The sequence below is a fragment of the Lygodium microphyllum genome, chromosome 15 (genome assembly GCF_053477565.2).
Source record: "Lygodium microphyllum isolate KBCC chromosome 15, Lygodium_microphyllum_v1.1.10, whole genome shotgun sequence".
NCBI classification, from domain to species: Eukaryota; Viridiplantae; Streptophyta; class Polypodiopsida; order Schizaeales; family Lygodiaceae; genus Lygodium; species Lygodium microphyllum.
In genome coordinates this window covers 102,445,082-102,462,255 of record NC_141149.1, presented here as the reverse complement: position 1 = coordinate 102,462,255, position 17,174 = coordinate 102,445,082, and positions in this window count along the sequence as shown.

Below are 17,174 nucleotides of genomic sequence, written 5' to 3'. Positions count from 1 at the left end.
CCTAGTGGTCTTCCACCTGATAGGGGTGAAATAAATCACCCAATTGATATAAATAAGGATACACACCCAATTTCAAAACCACCGTATAGGTTAAGTGAAACACAGCATCAAGAAGTTGAGAGACAAATTAAGGATTACCTGGATAAATGATTTATTCAACCTAGTAATTCACCTTGGGCTTCACCAATTTTATTGGTAAAGAAAAAAGATGGTTCTATGCGACTTTGTGTTGACTATAGAGCACTTAATAAAATAACGGTGAAGAATAAATTTCCTATGCCCAGAATGGAAGATCTTTTTGATCAATTGCAAGGGGCAAAATTCTTCACAAAGATAGACTTAAGATCAGGTTATCACCAAATAATAATTAATGCACAAGATATTTCCAAGACGGCATTTCGCACTAGATACGGGCATTATGATTTTTTGGTGATGCCTTTTGGCCTCACTAATGCACCAGCTACCTTTATGAAGCTGATGAATAGTGTTTTACGGCCCTATCTAGGACATTTTGTAGTAGTCTTTTTGGATGATATCTTGATCTTTAGTAAATCAAGAGAAGAACATTTGGAACACTTACAATTAGTATTCCAACTGTTAAGAACACATTCCCTTTATGCGAAGAAAACTAAATGTGAATTCTTTGCACAAGAGGTCAAATATCTAGGGTATATAATCTCGAAAGAGGGAATCAACATGGATCTAGAAAAAGTAAGGGCGATTATTGCATGGCCACCTCCACGGAACTTGGAAGAGCTGCAGATCTTCCTAGGTTTATCTGGATTTTATCGTAGATTCATTCGAGATTATGCCAAAATAGTTGTTTCAATGACAGACCAACTTAAAGGGAAAGGGAAAAGTTTTAATTGGGGAACAGACCAAAATGAAAGTTTTCAAAAACTTAAAGTAGCTATTGCTACAGCTCCAGTATTATTAATAGTGGATCCCAATAAACCATTTGTGGTTGAAGCTGATGCCAGTGATAAGGCAATAGGCGCGGTCTTATTACAAGAAGGTCGACCAATTGCTTTTGAAAGCAAGAAATTAGATCGTGCAAAACAGAATTATTCTGTTTATGAGAGGGAGCTGTATGCAATAGTACATGCAATGAAGAAATGGAGGCACTATTTGTATGGTGTCAAACTTTTGATTTTATCGGATCATGAAAGCATTAAGTGGCTTAATGATCAACCAGATTTACACGGGCGTAAAGCCAGATGGGCCGAACTCCTCCAAGAGTTCGACTATGAGATAAGATATAGAAAAGGAAAGTATAATATAGTAGTTGATGCACTCAACAGAATGCCCATCATTAATGAATTGAGTTTTACTCAGTTCACTTCCAATTTGCTTGAATCTTTAAAAGGGAAATGCCAGGTTGATTCGGCATATTCCAACATATGGGAAGCAATAAAAAATGGGGATCCAACTGAAAGTGCTTCTATTAAGGAAGGAATATCTGAGGATGTTCAACAAGGAAATGGAGCATCAGGGGTTGCTCAAACTGGATTCAAGTGGAAGAATTTTACCATTGATAATGGTTATTTACTCTACAAGGGTAGGGTATGTGTCCCGAAAGATACAGAAATAAGGCGCCAGATACTCTTTGAGTGTCATGATACCCCTAGTGCGGGACATCCAGGAGTTAATAAGACTTATAGTCTTATTAAAAGGCAGTTCTATTGGCCTGGAATGAATAAGGACGTCCTTGACTATGTGGTCAAATGTAATAAATGCCAGGTTAATAAAGCTAAAAAATTAAAAATGGGAGGACTTCTCCATCCATTAGAAATTCCTTCGGGAAAATGGGAGAGTATCTCCATGGACTTTATTGTTGCTTTACCTAGAACACAGAGGGGGTACGACTCTGTGTGGGTAATTGTGGATAGGTTAACCAAAATGGCTAGGTTTATTCCAACTTCAACTGATGTTAAAACACCAGAATTGGCTAGATTGTTCGTAGAGAACATATACCGATTGTATGGCCTTACGGCAAATATAGTTTCTGATCGGGATAGAAAATTTGATAGCCATTTTTGGCGTGCGGTATTTAGGAAATTGGATACTAAACTTAGCATGAGTACGGCGGATCACCCGCAAATAGATGGGCAAACTGAAAGGGTTAACCAAATTCTTGAAGATATGCTTAGGGCATATGTAAGTAAAATGCAAACTAATTGGGAAGAGTATTTACCGATAGCAGAGTTTGCATATAACAGTGCCAAACACTCTTCCACTGGATATAGTCCATTTATGTTGATGTATGGGTTTCAGCCCAGAGCTCCTTTTGCAGTAGGACTGCATAAGGAAAAGGTTCAGGCAGCTAAAGACTTTTTGGAGGAAATGAATAGTATGTTAAAATTTGCTCAAGAAAATATTAAAAAAGCTCAAAATCGAGCTAGAGCATATGCAGATTCTCACCGTAGAGACACCTCCTTTGAAGAAGGAGAATTGGTCTATCTTAGGGTGCCTGAACAAACTAAAACTATGAAAAAGGGACATTGTCCAAAGCTTTCACCAAGGTATTGTGGTCCTTTCATAATACTTAAAAAGGGTGGGAGAATTGGCTTACAAGCTCCAACTACCTATTGGTAGTAAAATACATCCAGTTTTTCATGTAAGTAAACTAAGGAAGAAGCTGGGTGATTTAGATAATTTAATTTTAAATGATGATATTGAGGAGTTATTCTATGACCAATCCAATCCACATGAACCAGAAAAAATATTAAATGTTCGTAATAGACGAACGAGGAATACTATTTATCAAGAATGTTTGGTTAAGTGGAAAGACTGTTCAGAAGAAAGCTCAACATGGGAGCGAGTAAGTACTTTAAAGAAAAGGTTTTCCGATTTACAGTTAGAACTACCAAATATCGTTTTCGAGGACGAAACCGATTCTTAAGGGGAAGGAAATGTGACATTAATGTGACATCAAAAGTGATATTTAATGTCACATTAAGGTCATAAGTGTGAAATGTGACATTAAAAGGGATATTTAATGTTACATTAAGGTAAATTTAGGGGAACATGCACGAGAATGACCGTCCGGGCTCTTGGGCGCCCGAACGGATCTAAGGGGAGCCTAGAGAGTAAGGGAGTCCAGGAATAGTAGGACTCCAGGAAGTTGACGGCTGGCAAAGGGATCAGGTTTGAGGGCCAGCACTTATCTAGGCGTGGCTGGGAGGATAAACACACTCGTGCTTCCATCATTTTCAAGAAATTTGTCTCCGTCATCTATCAGATCTGTTCTCGACTTCTGTGTCAATTGCATAACTTGCGAGTACTATTGGAAACTGTTGGAGATTGTATTATAAAGTACACGAGCCTCTCCAACGCACTCATGGGTGTGAACTTCAACATGGTATCCAAAGCCACAGATGCATCCACTTCGACTGCCACGCTGAGCCGTGAAGAGCTTGAGGAATGGGAGGAAATTGTTGAGAAAATGAAACTTGTGGATCTAACAAACTACCTCCGAAAGGAGCATGGATTGCCGACCTTCAATTACCTCAGCCAGCTAGGTTGCGGAGATGGGCTGGAATGGTGTTATGGGAGGAAGGAAGAAGGCTGGCTACAGCCTATGGCGATTTTGGTTTTGAGTACAACTGCATAATTCTAATTGCGTCCCAGTAATACTAACTTTGAGATTCTTCGGACCTTGAATTTGAGAACACAAAGGCTAGAGGCTAAATCGAGGCATTTCAAATGAGTGAGCTTTGATTATATGATTAAAGGGGCGATGATGTCTAGAAGGAAAGCATCAGAGAAGGATCGGAGGACTTGCCTATGGCGATTCTGGAGGTCGAGTACAGCTGCATAATTCTAATTGTGTCCCAGCAGTGCCAACTTTGAGATTCTTGAAACCTTGAATTCGGGTCTAGAGGAAGGCATCAAAGAAGTTAAGGTGGACCCATGGAGCTATTTTCTAAACACAAAGCAATAGTGCGTTAAGCTACAAGGAGTGTGGCTCAGCAACATGGAGAGGAACGAATTGGAATGTGCAGAAGGAACCCTCACAATAATGGAGCTATTTTCTAAACACAATAATGGGGGGGGGGGGGTATGTTGGTCCTGCAAAAGGAGGATGGCTTCTGGGACTTAGACCTGAGGGAGATTGTCAATACCCATAGGAACCACTCTTGCTATGTCCCAGTAGAAGGGGGACATTTGACTAATGAGCAGTGATGTAATATTGGAACCAGTGAATACAATGAGAGCTCAATTTGCAGCTTCATTGTAGGACAATTGGATATAGTGCTAAGTAGCTCAGGGGTTGTGAAATCCTGGGGTATGATGGGATTTCTATGGAAATGCTGTCACACATTTGGCCAGAGGTAAGAATGTGGAGAAATTCCAAAGTCTAGTTCCAGAGTATAATCTCTGTGATACCCAAACAGCATCAAGGCACACTCTGCTTGGACATTGGATGCCCATATCTCAGATGGGGGTGGCTTGTAATGTATTTACTAAAGTCAGGCTACAAGCTTTGCACCTGTAATGCAAAGTTGTACTAATTGACTTCAGTATGGTTTGATCATTAAAGGCAAATCCGTACTTGCTAGTGTGCTACGGTTCATTGTCTCTGGGTAGAAATCTATTATAATTTTGGCCCTTGAATGGGCTGCAGTCTCTAGGCAGAAGAGTATATTCTTACGAGTTATGTTGAGAAAGCTTTTGATAAAATTAGGTGGGGTTACTTAAGACAAGTCTTAGTGAAAATGAAGTTGATGAGAATATAGCTAGCATCCCATTCCTATTGGCCTAAGGTGTGCATGCATTCATTTCTATTAATGATACTTCTATGGAACCTTTCAAAGTGGTGAGGGATCTTTGGCAAGGATGGCCACCAAGTCCTCTACTCTTCACGACTACTAGGCATTCTCTTTTTTACTTGATTAATAAGTTGGCTTAGGAGGGGTAGGTAGAGGGGACTTAGTATTAGGGATAAGCAATTAGTGACATAGGGCAAGATGCACGGCCTTCAGGGCATAAGGAGGTTGATGATCAGCAAAGTGAAGAGGAATTTGATGACTAGTTTAAGAATTGGATGAGGACAACATGAAATCTCTTTGGTGAATTGGCAAAGGATCCTCAATTTATTCGATTTTTGAATGCTCAAAATAAGGATAGCAAAGGCAAGAAGAAAAAGATATATTTTATACCTTTGGGACAACAAGATGTACTAAGGATAATGCTAAACCCTTCATTTGAAGCTCCCAAAGATGCAAATGAAATAAAACAGTTGGTACCTACAGAGCAAGGAATGCAAATGTAAGGCCATCACGAAAGTGTCAGAGTGAAGCAATGCGGAAGCGAATGACCGTGACAAAGAGTGAATAGAGAGAGAAGAGAGAGAGAGATAGTGAAACACAAAAAATCTGCAGTGAAGAATGGTGTATAAGGATGGAGAATTATACACGGGTGCAAAGAAAATATCTGCGTATGTCTCTGCCACAAGGATCTCGATCTTCGTCAGCCTCGAGTGCAGCCTCTGTCACCAGTAGGCTAAAATCTGTCAGATACAAGTATACAAGACTGTTGGAAACTCAGTCTTGTAAAGGTTGAAAAGAATGGCTGAAAAATACTTGAGATAATCAAGTCGGCAACCCAGTGCAGTTGTACAATCTGACTGTTGCCATATGGCCAGCTGCCGTGTGGTACTGTTGACGTGGCAAGAGTCCTCTCAGATCTTGGATAAGGTAGCAGACGGAGGGATTTGGAATGTTGATGAAGTAAAGCCTAGGGAAGTGCCTTCGTAAACAAATCTGCAAGATTGGCTTCAATCTTATAGTACCCCACATTAATGGTTGGATCTTGAAGCTTCTCCTTGATGAAGTGATACTGGATCTTTATGTGCTTCATTTGAGCATGGAGTACAGGATTTCGTGCCAAGGTAATCCAACTCTCATTGTCATACCGCCAAATAGTAGGACGAGTCTGGGGATAGCCAAGCTCCTCCAATAACCGCCGAAGCCACATAGTCTCACTTGTGGTAGAAGACACAGCCCGATACTCTGCCTCAGTCGAAGATAGGGCTACTCTGGGTCGCTTCTTGCTACTCCAAGAGATAGCATCAGGACCCAAGGTAAAACAATAACTTGTAATTGACCGCCTTTGATCCACATCACCAGCCCAATTTGAATCACTCCAACCTACAAGAACAAGATCAGAAGCACATGTACTTGTTGGATAGAAAAGCCTGAGGTCGGAGGTCCCCTTTAGAAATCGAAGTATCCTCTGAGCAGCGACCTACAACAAAACATAGATAAACTCGTGTGTTGAGGAGCCAAATCAATGATCCAATTAGCTGATGGTAGCATTCGCCGAAGGAGAATTTGTGTGAAGTGGCCTTCTAGTTCGGATCCATAGGAGTAGAAATGAAGAGCTCCTGTATATATCTCTATTGAGAGATGAAAATCCTCCTCTAGGACTGATAAATCTTGTGACCCAAAAAGCTCGATACTTTGCCTTAGTCAAAGATAGGGCTACTGTGGGTTGCTTCTTGCTACTCCAAGAGATAAAACTAGCATCCAAGGTAAAACAATAACCTGTAGTAGACTGCCTTTGATCCACAACACCAGCCCAATCTGAATCATTCCAACCTGCAAGAACAAGATCAGAAGCACATGTACTTATTGGATAGAAAAGCTCGAGGTCGAAGGTCCCCCTGAGAAACCGAAGTATCCTCTGAGCAGCCTGCCAATGCACTTGTTGAGGGACACTCATAAACCTAGCCAAGAGACCTACAACAAAACATAGACCAACCCATGTGTTGAGCCAAATCAATGATCTAATCAGCCGACGATAGCGGGTAGTATCCGCCAAAGGAGAATTTGCGTGTGAAGTTGCCTTCCAGCTCGGATCCATAGGAGTAGAATTGGACTGATAATCCTCCATATCAAAAGTGACCAAGAGCTCTTGTACATATCTCTGTTGAGAGATGAAAATCCTTCTTTGGGACTGATAAATCTCGTGGCCCAAAAAGAAATGAAGTCCTAAATTCGTCATCTCAAACTTCTGATGTAGGGTTGCCTTCATCTCTTCGACCTTCAAGGCATGATCACTTGTAACAATTAAGTCATCAACATACAAAACAAACAACACACGACCACCCTCGCAAGTGTACACATATTACATAAAGCTACGGATGGCCCTAGAGCGCCAATATCCCAACTTGGCCTAGGGAAACAAATCAATCTTCTCGTTCCAAGCACATGGGGCTTGCTTCAAGCCATACAAGGCCTTCTTCAACCTGTAAACCTGCCCGTCTGAGGAACCAAATCCAAGAGACTGCTCTACATAGATCTCCTCCTTTAAATCACCATTCAAGTAGATTGACTTCACATCCACTTGAAAAACATGCCATCTCCTATATGACCAGCCAAGGCAACAACAACATGAATAGTTGCTATGCAAGCTATAGGGGCAAAAGCATCATGGAAGTCAACACCTGGGCGCTGTGCAAAACCTTTAGCAACAAGGTGAGTCTTGTGCTTGTCCAAAGAGCCATCACTATGGTACTTGGTCTTGAAGATCTATTTGACACCAATCACCTTCTTATGAGAGGGACGAGGCACAAAGAACCAAGTGCCATTCCGCTCAATAGCCTCCAACTCGGCTTCCATCGCCTTTCGCCAATGATCAGATTGTAAAGCCTCCTTCACTGATGCTATCCTACAGAGCACAGGACATCAAACAATAGTTAGAACAAACAACCTCCGTAGAATGTGCATGGTGCCTCTATGACCTCCACTGTCCATCCTGTGGTTCCCATTCCTCAGGGACCCCCTTGATCCTTGAATCTCAAAGTGTGCCACAGGTCCAACGAGGAGAAGGTCGGATCTCTCCTCGTCGCTTTTCATTTACTATTAAGTCCCCGATACATCCACTGGCAGAATCTCCACTAAGGTGGTTGGTGGGAGAGGACTCGAAATATGAACAATCTCCATCAAGAGGCTTTAGCTCCAAAGGAACTGTCTCATGAGCCCAACTCTCCCCTGGATTCCAAGTATGGGGTGTTCCTCACCCCTCTCTGTGGCTTGAACTTCCATGAACTACACATCTCGGCTTATGTAGACACCCCACTTCACGAGATCATACAAGCGATAACCTTGGGATTAGGAGTCCCATTCCTCAGGGACCCCCTTGATCCTTGAATCTCAAAGTGTGTCACAGGTCCAACGAGGAGAAGGTTGGATCTCTCCTCATCGCTTTTCATTTACTAAAGTCTCCGATACATCCACTGGCGGAATCTCCACTAAGTTAGCTGGTGGGAAAGGACTCAAAATTTGAACAATCTCCATCAAGAGGCTTTAGCTCCAAAGGAACTGTCTCGCGAGCCCAACTCTCCCTTGGTTTCCAAGTATGGGGTGTTCCTCACCCCTCTCTGTGGCTCGAACTTCCATGAACTACACATCTCGGCTTATGTAGACACCCCACTTCACGGGATCATACAAGCGATAATCTTGGGATTGGGAGTTGTAGCACATCTCAGCTCGTGTAGACATCCCATTTCAAGGGATCATACAAGCGATAACCTTGGGATTGGGAGTTGTAGCCAACAAATACCTGTTGTCGGGAAGTTGCCTCATATTTGTCTCGTTGCGTCTTCGGGATGTGCACATAGGCATCACACCCAAAGATCTTGAAATAAGAGACATCATGCGTGGTCCCAAAGTAAGCCTCAAAAGATGTCATTCTGTCAATGGTCAAATTGGGGGATTGATTTAGGATGTGGACTGCCGTAGCTACTACATTGGTCCACAGAAACTGAGGTGTCTGTCAGTGGTGCTCCATCATGATGCGTGTCATCTCGATTACACTCCAGTTCTTCCACTCCAAAATGCCATTCTTTTGAGGAGTGTTGGTATTAGCAAACTTCTGGTGAATGCCTCTATCTGCACAAAAACAAGCAAACTAATTAGAAACAAATTCACCACCCTGGTCTGATTGCAAGGTCTTCAATCTTTGGCCCGATTGGTTCTCCTCGAAGAGAAGCCAATCCTTGAAGTGGGAGAAAGCCTTTGACTTCTGCGCTAAGTAGGCCCACATCATCCTGCTGTCGTCATCTACGATCAACATGAAGTACGAGCTCCCCTTCAAAGGCTCATTTCTCATCGGGCCACAAAGATCCGTAGATATAAGCTCCATAGGTGATGCAGACCGCCTTGAAGCTTTGTTGGGAATCACATCTCTATGTTGCTTCCTACGAATGCAGGAGACTCATGGCTATTGGCTCACCACTATGTCTGGTAAACCTCCAACAAACGATCCTCGCGATGCCTTTCGAAGATACTCATAGTTCAATTGGCCAAACTGAGCATGCCATAGCTCGGATTGTGTCTGAGAGGTAAGAAGAAGAGAGGTAAGAGTGGAATAAGACTTTAATTTGTAGATGTCATTCTCCTCATATCCTGAAGAGAGAACCTTTCTCGATCCATGATCAAGAACTCGAACATCACTACTATCAAACTCCACCAAGAGACCAAGAGAACAAATCTTATGTACCGAAAGCAAATGATACCCTAAACCTGGCACATGCAACACCTTAGAAGTGTGGGTACCACCACGTCCATCTGGAATTAGTTGCATCTCACCCCGTGTAACAATACATAGAAGAGGTGTCTCCTATGAGAATCTGCCCATGTGAAGGTTGCAAACGGGCAACACCAAATGTCGAAGGAGTCATGTGCCGTGAGGCACCACTGTCCACGATTCACTCTCGAGCTTGGGGAGCTATCATTGCAACATCAGAAGTCTTCGGTGAAGTGTCCTCAATGACCACTAAGTGTAGAAAAGTAGCCGATAAGGGTGCAGCCATTGCTCTAGAATCCTTTGTGTTCTTCTTGGTGTCCTTGTCCTTGTCGAGGCAGTCCTTCAAATGGTCGGTCTTACCACAAATATAGCATATCGATTCTCTCTCTTTGTCCTTCTTGGATTTGCTGTTTTTCTTCTTTTTCTTTTGGTCCTTCCCCTTCTTCTGAGAGGCTTGACCAATCAATGCCTCTGATTTGGAAGCATTCTATCCCTTCAACTGTTCCTCTTGGTCCAAGACCATAGGAACCAACTCTTCCCAACCAACGAAGAGTTGACTCTCGCCTTGAGGCAATAAGAGCGGAATAAAAGGTATCGAATTGTGGTAGCAACTGGGACAATAAGGTAATCGCCATGTCTTTGGAGGAAATGGGCTTTCATGCATTTTAAACTTGTGTCTGAAGTTGCCTAAGCTTGTTGATGTGTTTCGCGAAGAAGACATTCACGGACAGGGTCCGCATTTGCATCTCCAAAGAAATCCTCTTCATAAGGGTCATTCGGTTGTACATCTGGTCAAGCTCCAGCCATATCTCTTAAGCCATCGTCAAGTGTTCTATATGGGCTATCACGGATGTTGTACAGTAAAAAAAAGAAAAGAACGAATCTTGGCATTCAGCTTGTTCTAATGAGACCGGGCCTTGGTCAACTCCGCACGAGCATTTGAAGAGAGTTAGGACTCCTCTCTCATGGAGGGTCAGTTGATCTCCTCCGTCACAAGCTTCACCAAATCATAAGACTCCAATATGGCCAACATCATCACATGCCAAATGCGATAATTGTCACCATTGAGCTTTTGATTTGATGGAAGGGCCGGTAAGACCGGCACCTTTTGGTCCATGATCGCTTGGAATTCCACGTCAGTCTCTGTAGACATCTTCACCTGCAATGCCTGCACAAATGCAAAAGAAACCCCCTCTGACTATGAGAACACAGCTAGCTAGGGTTATTTTCTTTGCTTCTTGAACCTTCTTTAGCCGCCAGAGGCGATGAAAAGGTAAAATCTGCACTTGAAGGAAAAAAACACAGTCTTCTTCCTTCTCTAACATAAGAAAAACGATAGCAGCTTCAGCAAATCTTCTCTTTTCTCACACGCCATGCTTGCCTCAGCCTTGTTTTGATGCGTAGCCCACCTTCTTGCACTTGAAAGTTGAAAACACAACCTTGTATCGCATTGAAAACTCCTTATCAGATAGGTACCCTAGGTCAAGTCTTCAATGCTCTGATACCATGTCAGAGTGAAGCAATGCAAAAGCGAATGACCGTGACAGAGTGAACACAGAGAGAGAGAGAGAGAGAGAGAGAGAGAGAGAGAGAGAGAGAGAGAGAGAGAGAGAGAGAGAGAGAGAGAGAGAGAGAGAGAGAGAGAGAGAGAGAGTGAAACACGAAAAATCTACAGTGAAGAATGTTGTATAAGGATGCAAAATTATACATAGGTGTAGAGAATGTATTTGCGCATATCTCCACCATGAGGACCTTGATCTCCGTCAGCTCGAGTGTAGTCTGTCACCAACAAGCTAAAGTCTATAAGATACAAGTGTATAAGACTATTGGAAACTCAGTCTTATAAAGGTGGAAAAGAATGCTTGAAAAGTACATGAAATAATTAGGTTGGTTGCATTTAATGTAGCCGATTGCAGTCGGGTCGTCAGACAGTCTCGACTATTGCCACGTGGCATTGCTGACATGGCAAGAGACGACTCTCAATAGAAAGTGCCAATCCAATGGATTTTGGATAGTTAGGCATGCATACTATGATGGAAGAACCATGATATTTTGGTGGAAGTATGATTTTTCATGCTATGGTTAGACAAGGATCATATATGGAAATGTATGTTACAAATCCCTATGGTATGCATCAACCAATGCATGATGTGTAAGGCCCAATGTATTCGGGTATGGTTGGAAATATGCGAAACCCTATGTATAACAACATTGGCTTGATGTTTGGGACACAAAGTAGCATGTTTGGTATTGCATCTACGTCCCAAATGCTTATGGGGTTAAAGGAATGAATGCTAGTTATGGAAATGCTCAGTTTGGTCTTGGTTTTGATGCAAATTGAGCAAATGCATCCTTTTTGTAACAACCAATGTATGACAACTTGACACCCAAAGGGGCAGTAAAAGACTATGATGAGGGTAAAAAAGTAGTGAAGTTTGAGTCCTTTAGTGGTAGATTGAAAGCTTTGACTTTCATTTAACAATTTGATGCACAGCTTATTTGGGGGGGGGGAGACTTCGTGGATTCCTTGAAGAAATTAAAGGCAACCACTTTCTTGAAAGGGAATGCAGTATACTTGGTGAAATTTCAAAATTATTCACCAATGGATGCCAAATGAATGGAAGAAGATGACTTGGCAAACCATTCTCATTGTTGCAACTATACCTAGATATCTTTTAGTTAGAGCCAACTTTAGTTCGGGCTCCGTCAGCTTCAACGGAGCAAGGGTTTGGAGTATTGCCTAATGCTCGGGGCGGGGGGGGAGAGGGGGGGAGATAGCACTTTCACTCCTCTAGTTATGGACAACTCTCGTATGTAGTGGATCTCAGATGTATTCAACATGCATCCAAGGTACTACACTGATAGTATGTTTGCCATGAGGTCACTATTTAGTGTACTAGTCACTGTGAGATGTATGTAAATGACTGAGTTTCAGTCGGACATTGGAACTATACTTTTACATCAGCTTGTAATCAATTCGGCATTAAATTTGCCTCAATGTTGAGACAAAAATTTTGATAAGTTTTATCCTAGTTTTTGATTAGCTTGAGAATCGTTTATGGTTACTTTTGAGATCGATTTCGCATCAATTTTTGCATTGATTGCTCGTCGGTTTTTGCAATGAGTTTGTGATCAATTTGGGATAACATTTGCAGTAATTTTGTGATTAGTTCTCAGATCAACAAATGGTTAATTTATAATCAAATTATTTTTGATTTTCAATGGTTTACATCTGGTTCCATGGACAACAGCATATGTTATGATGCCATTGAGGTTTTAGCCATGGTTTATGCTTGGTTATGCTATGCTATGGTTTGGTTTTTCTAAAGAAGTTGAGTTCGCGAGAAACAAATGTCACATGATAATCTGGTAATGTTTTTAAGATTCTTTGTGAGTCTTATGTTATATTATTATTGGTTGGTAATTTTCAGCATGTGTTGGGTATATGAAATGGCTAAGCAACAGTGCGCGTAATATTGTGTATATTATGACGCATTGTGAAAATTTCAATCCACGATTTTGCGTTTAATGTATTTGGTAGTGCAATTGAGGGCAATTTGCAAGGAATTTAAGGGGAGGATTGCCATGAGGACATGCATTTTTAAAATCTCACTTAACATGTAGATTAATTTTTAATCACATGGTTAAGTAAATGTTACACGTGGAGTGTAATTGAGGTTAGAGTAAATTTACGGGCTCGAGACTTGAGAAAATTATGGGATGGCAAAGTTGCTATAAGTTATGCCGCACAAGTACTTGGCGGTATCTGGTGCTAGTTGTTGACTTAGGTCGTTCATTTAGCCATAAGTGTTAGTTGGTGACACTAGAAAAGTGGCGTTTAATGATACTTAACGCTAATCTGATGATCAAAGATGGTACAAAGACTTTCGGGAATGGAAGTTGCTTAGCCAATTTACTTATTGGCCAATCAAATTATTTTTAACGACATTAATATAATTATTAGATTAATTTTTAATATTTAAAGATAAAATTAGTATTTAATTATGAATAATATTGAAAAACCATTTGGAAAGGTTGTCACTTCTTAAAAATGCCCATGCAAGATTGAAAAATGCCTTTAGAGATTGAAGAGAGGCATTTTAGTATATTGAGCAGCCTGCAAGCAAGAGAGAGAGACGAGATGTTCGTTTGATTTGCAGCCATTGGAGAACCTTCTTAGGCAGCCAAGGGCAGAAGAAGACCTATCAACAACAGGTGATAATATCTACAAGTACTTGGCGGTATCTGGTGCCAGTTGTTGACTTAGGTCATTCATTTAGCCATAAGTGTTAGTTGGTGACACTAGAAAAGTGGCGTTTAATGATACTTAACGCTAATCTGATGATCAAAGATGGTACAAAGACTTTCGGGAATGGAAGTTGCTTAACCAATTTACTTATTGGCCAATCAAATTATTTTTAAGGACATTAATATAATTATTAGATTAATTTTTAATATTTAAAGATAAAATTAGTATTTAATTATGAATAATATTAAAAAACCATTTGAAAAGGTTGCCACTTCTTAAAAATGCCCATGCAAGATTGAAAAATGCCTTTAGAGATTGAAGAGAGGTATTTTAGTATATTGAGCAGCCTGCAAGCAAGAGAGAGAGAGACGAGATGTTCGTTTGATTTGCAGCCATTGGAGAACCTTCTTAGACAGCCAAGGGCAGGAGAAGACCTATCAACAACAGGTGATAATATCTACAAGTTATTGAGACATGGTAGCAATAGTAAATGACATATTTTTTTCAGTTCTTTTCACAGAAAGTTTAAATTTTCTCTCTCCTTAGCATTCTCTCTTATCTCCCAACCTTTCTATAGCCTTGCTTCAAAGATCACAACATTGAGATCATTAGAGATTGAGAAATTTTAGATTTCTCTAATGTAAATCCTAATATGTAGCAAAAATTAGGGTTTAGCAGTAGCCTTGAGAAGTGTGTCAAAAATTGGAAGCTCCAAGACTTGGATTCAACAGGGTAAAGTTGTTTCTAATCAAATTCAAGTGGAGGGACTAGCAAATCAACGAATTTGGGGCATTTTTTATCTCCAACAAAGTGGGTGAATGCCAATTGATTGCTCGAATCAAGGTCAACGAATCAAGGGCAAATCACAATATAGACTTGTTGGTCATTTTGGACATTAAGGGGTGTTGGAATATTGAAAGGGATTGGGAGAATCCCATTATACATAAACTTTTTCAATTAAGTTAAATAAATATTAAAAGGGGTGTTAGTTTTGGAGCTAACAGGGTGTCCATTGTTTAAGATTGTAAATTAATTTGCATTTTTTAAATGTTACAGCTATAACTAAGTTATAATTAGGGAAATACCATCTATCCATGGAAGAAAGATTGATTTCACCACATCTTGCACATATCCTTAGCCATATACGCATAGTGATGAGCTACATAACTATCATATGTTAATCATTGTGTTGGCTCTTTTACTCAACTTGACCTGTGTGGACTTGAATCATTGCCAAATGCTTTAGCTTCCTCTTGTGCCTTTCGCATATCGGGTGTTTTCTAGATAGAAGTCCAAACTCCTCATCCAAGCTCTATTCAAAGCCATTTGAATTAACATCAACATGAGAGAAATTTGATGATACATCTATCATAATAGATGAGTCCCTAACTTTCTCTTTACCTTTTCTTGACATCTGTGATGTATTTGGTGGAGTGACTTGTGACCTTAATGTGCTACTTGAAGGTCTATCAAGATGACCACGACTAGGAGACTCTTGTGGTCCACTCAATGTGTGTGATTGCTGACGTGTTTTTTGCATAGCTACACTCTCATGCTCATCAATATCAAATAAGTGCATTTTGCGCATTATTGTGTCAGCTACTCATTTCATAAAAAACCATACCTTCTAACTCTTAGCTCACGTGTAACAAGGTTATAATATCTATATTCCTTTTGCTCAAGAGAATATCCAACAAATACACATTTTTTGCCTTGGGGATTCAATTTACTACATAACTCATTAGGAATATACACATAAGCAATACATCCAAATACTTTTAGATGAGACAGATTTTGTTTTCTACCATCGTAAACTTTTCTTCAGGTGTCATACCATGTATAATAGTAGTGGGCATTTTGTTTATAATTTATACATTAGTAGCAAGTTTGTCAGCCCAAAAGTAACGATGTAATTTTCTTTCTGACATCAATGCACGAGTCACCTATGTAATATGCTTGTTTTTTCGCTTATAGTAACTTAATTTTTTTGTGGAGTATATCTATATGTATATTGCCTTTGTATATCATTTTTTTACAAAAAAATAGAAAACTCATTGGAGAGATATTTTACTCCTCTATCCAACCTTAGGCATTTAATATATAATCCTCTCTCTTTCTCAACCAAAGTCTTTAAGCTCTTAAAGTGAGTAAATAACTCACTTTTTAATGCATAAGTAAACCCATACTTTTCGAGTATGATCATCAATGAAGGAAACATAATACTTACAATCACTCAAAGTTGCAATCTTTGTAGGATCCCACACATTAGAATGTATCAATTCAAGTGGCTTCTTATATACATGCTTTTGATGTGGAAATGCATGCCTTGCTTTCCAAATTGACATGCTTTACATGCTTTATGCATACTATCAACTCTAAACTTAGGCAAGCTATCCACTGTGTTTTGATTGTATGTCTTTCAACCATTGCACATTCACATGATCAATTCTTTTATGCCAAATTTTAATATCAGCCATACAACACATGAACATTGTGTAAACATGGTAGTATCTATTTTAGATAGACTTACATCAAGAATAAACAATTTAGCAACACGTTTTCCTTTTGCCATCAACCTACCATCAATTTTGAGATTTTCTACACAACAATCATCAAATGTGAATCGAACATGCAATCCTTGTTTTACCATTTGACCAATGGAAATCAAGTTTTTAATAATATTTAGTACATGTAGCACATTAACCAAGTACTTAGTTTTGCTATCCTACGTACTCAAAGGAATAATTTTCAACATGAGTATGCCAAAGCATGTTGGTCCTGCAAAAGGAGGATGGCTTCTCGAACTCAGACTTGAGGGAGATTGCCAATACCCATAGGAACCACTCTTGCTATGTCCCAGCAAAAGGGGGACATTTGACTAATGAGTAGTGATGTAATATTGGAACCTGTAAATACAATGAGAGCTCAATTTGCAGCTTCATTGTAGGATAATTGGATATAGTATTAAGCAGCCCAAGGGTTGTGAAATCCTGGGGTATGGTGGGATTTCTATGGAAATGTTGTCACACATTTGGCCAGAGATGAGAATGTGGAGAGATTTCAAACTCTAGTCCCAGAGTATAATCTATGTGATACCCAAACGACAACAAGGCACACTCGGCTTGGACATTGGAGGCCCATATCTCAGATGGGGGTGGCTTGTAAAGTATTTACTAAAGCCAGGCTACAAGGTTTGCACATGTAATGCAAAGTTATACTAATTGACCTCAGTATGGTTTGATCATTAAAGGCAAATCCATACTTGCTAGTGTGCTATGGTGCATTGTCTCTGGTTAGAAATCTATTAAAATTTTGGCCCTTGAATGGGCTGCAGTCTCTAGGCAGAAAAGTATATTCTTACGAGTTATGTTGAGAAAGCTTTTGATAAAAT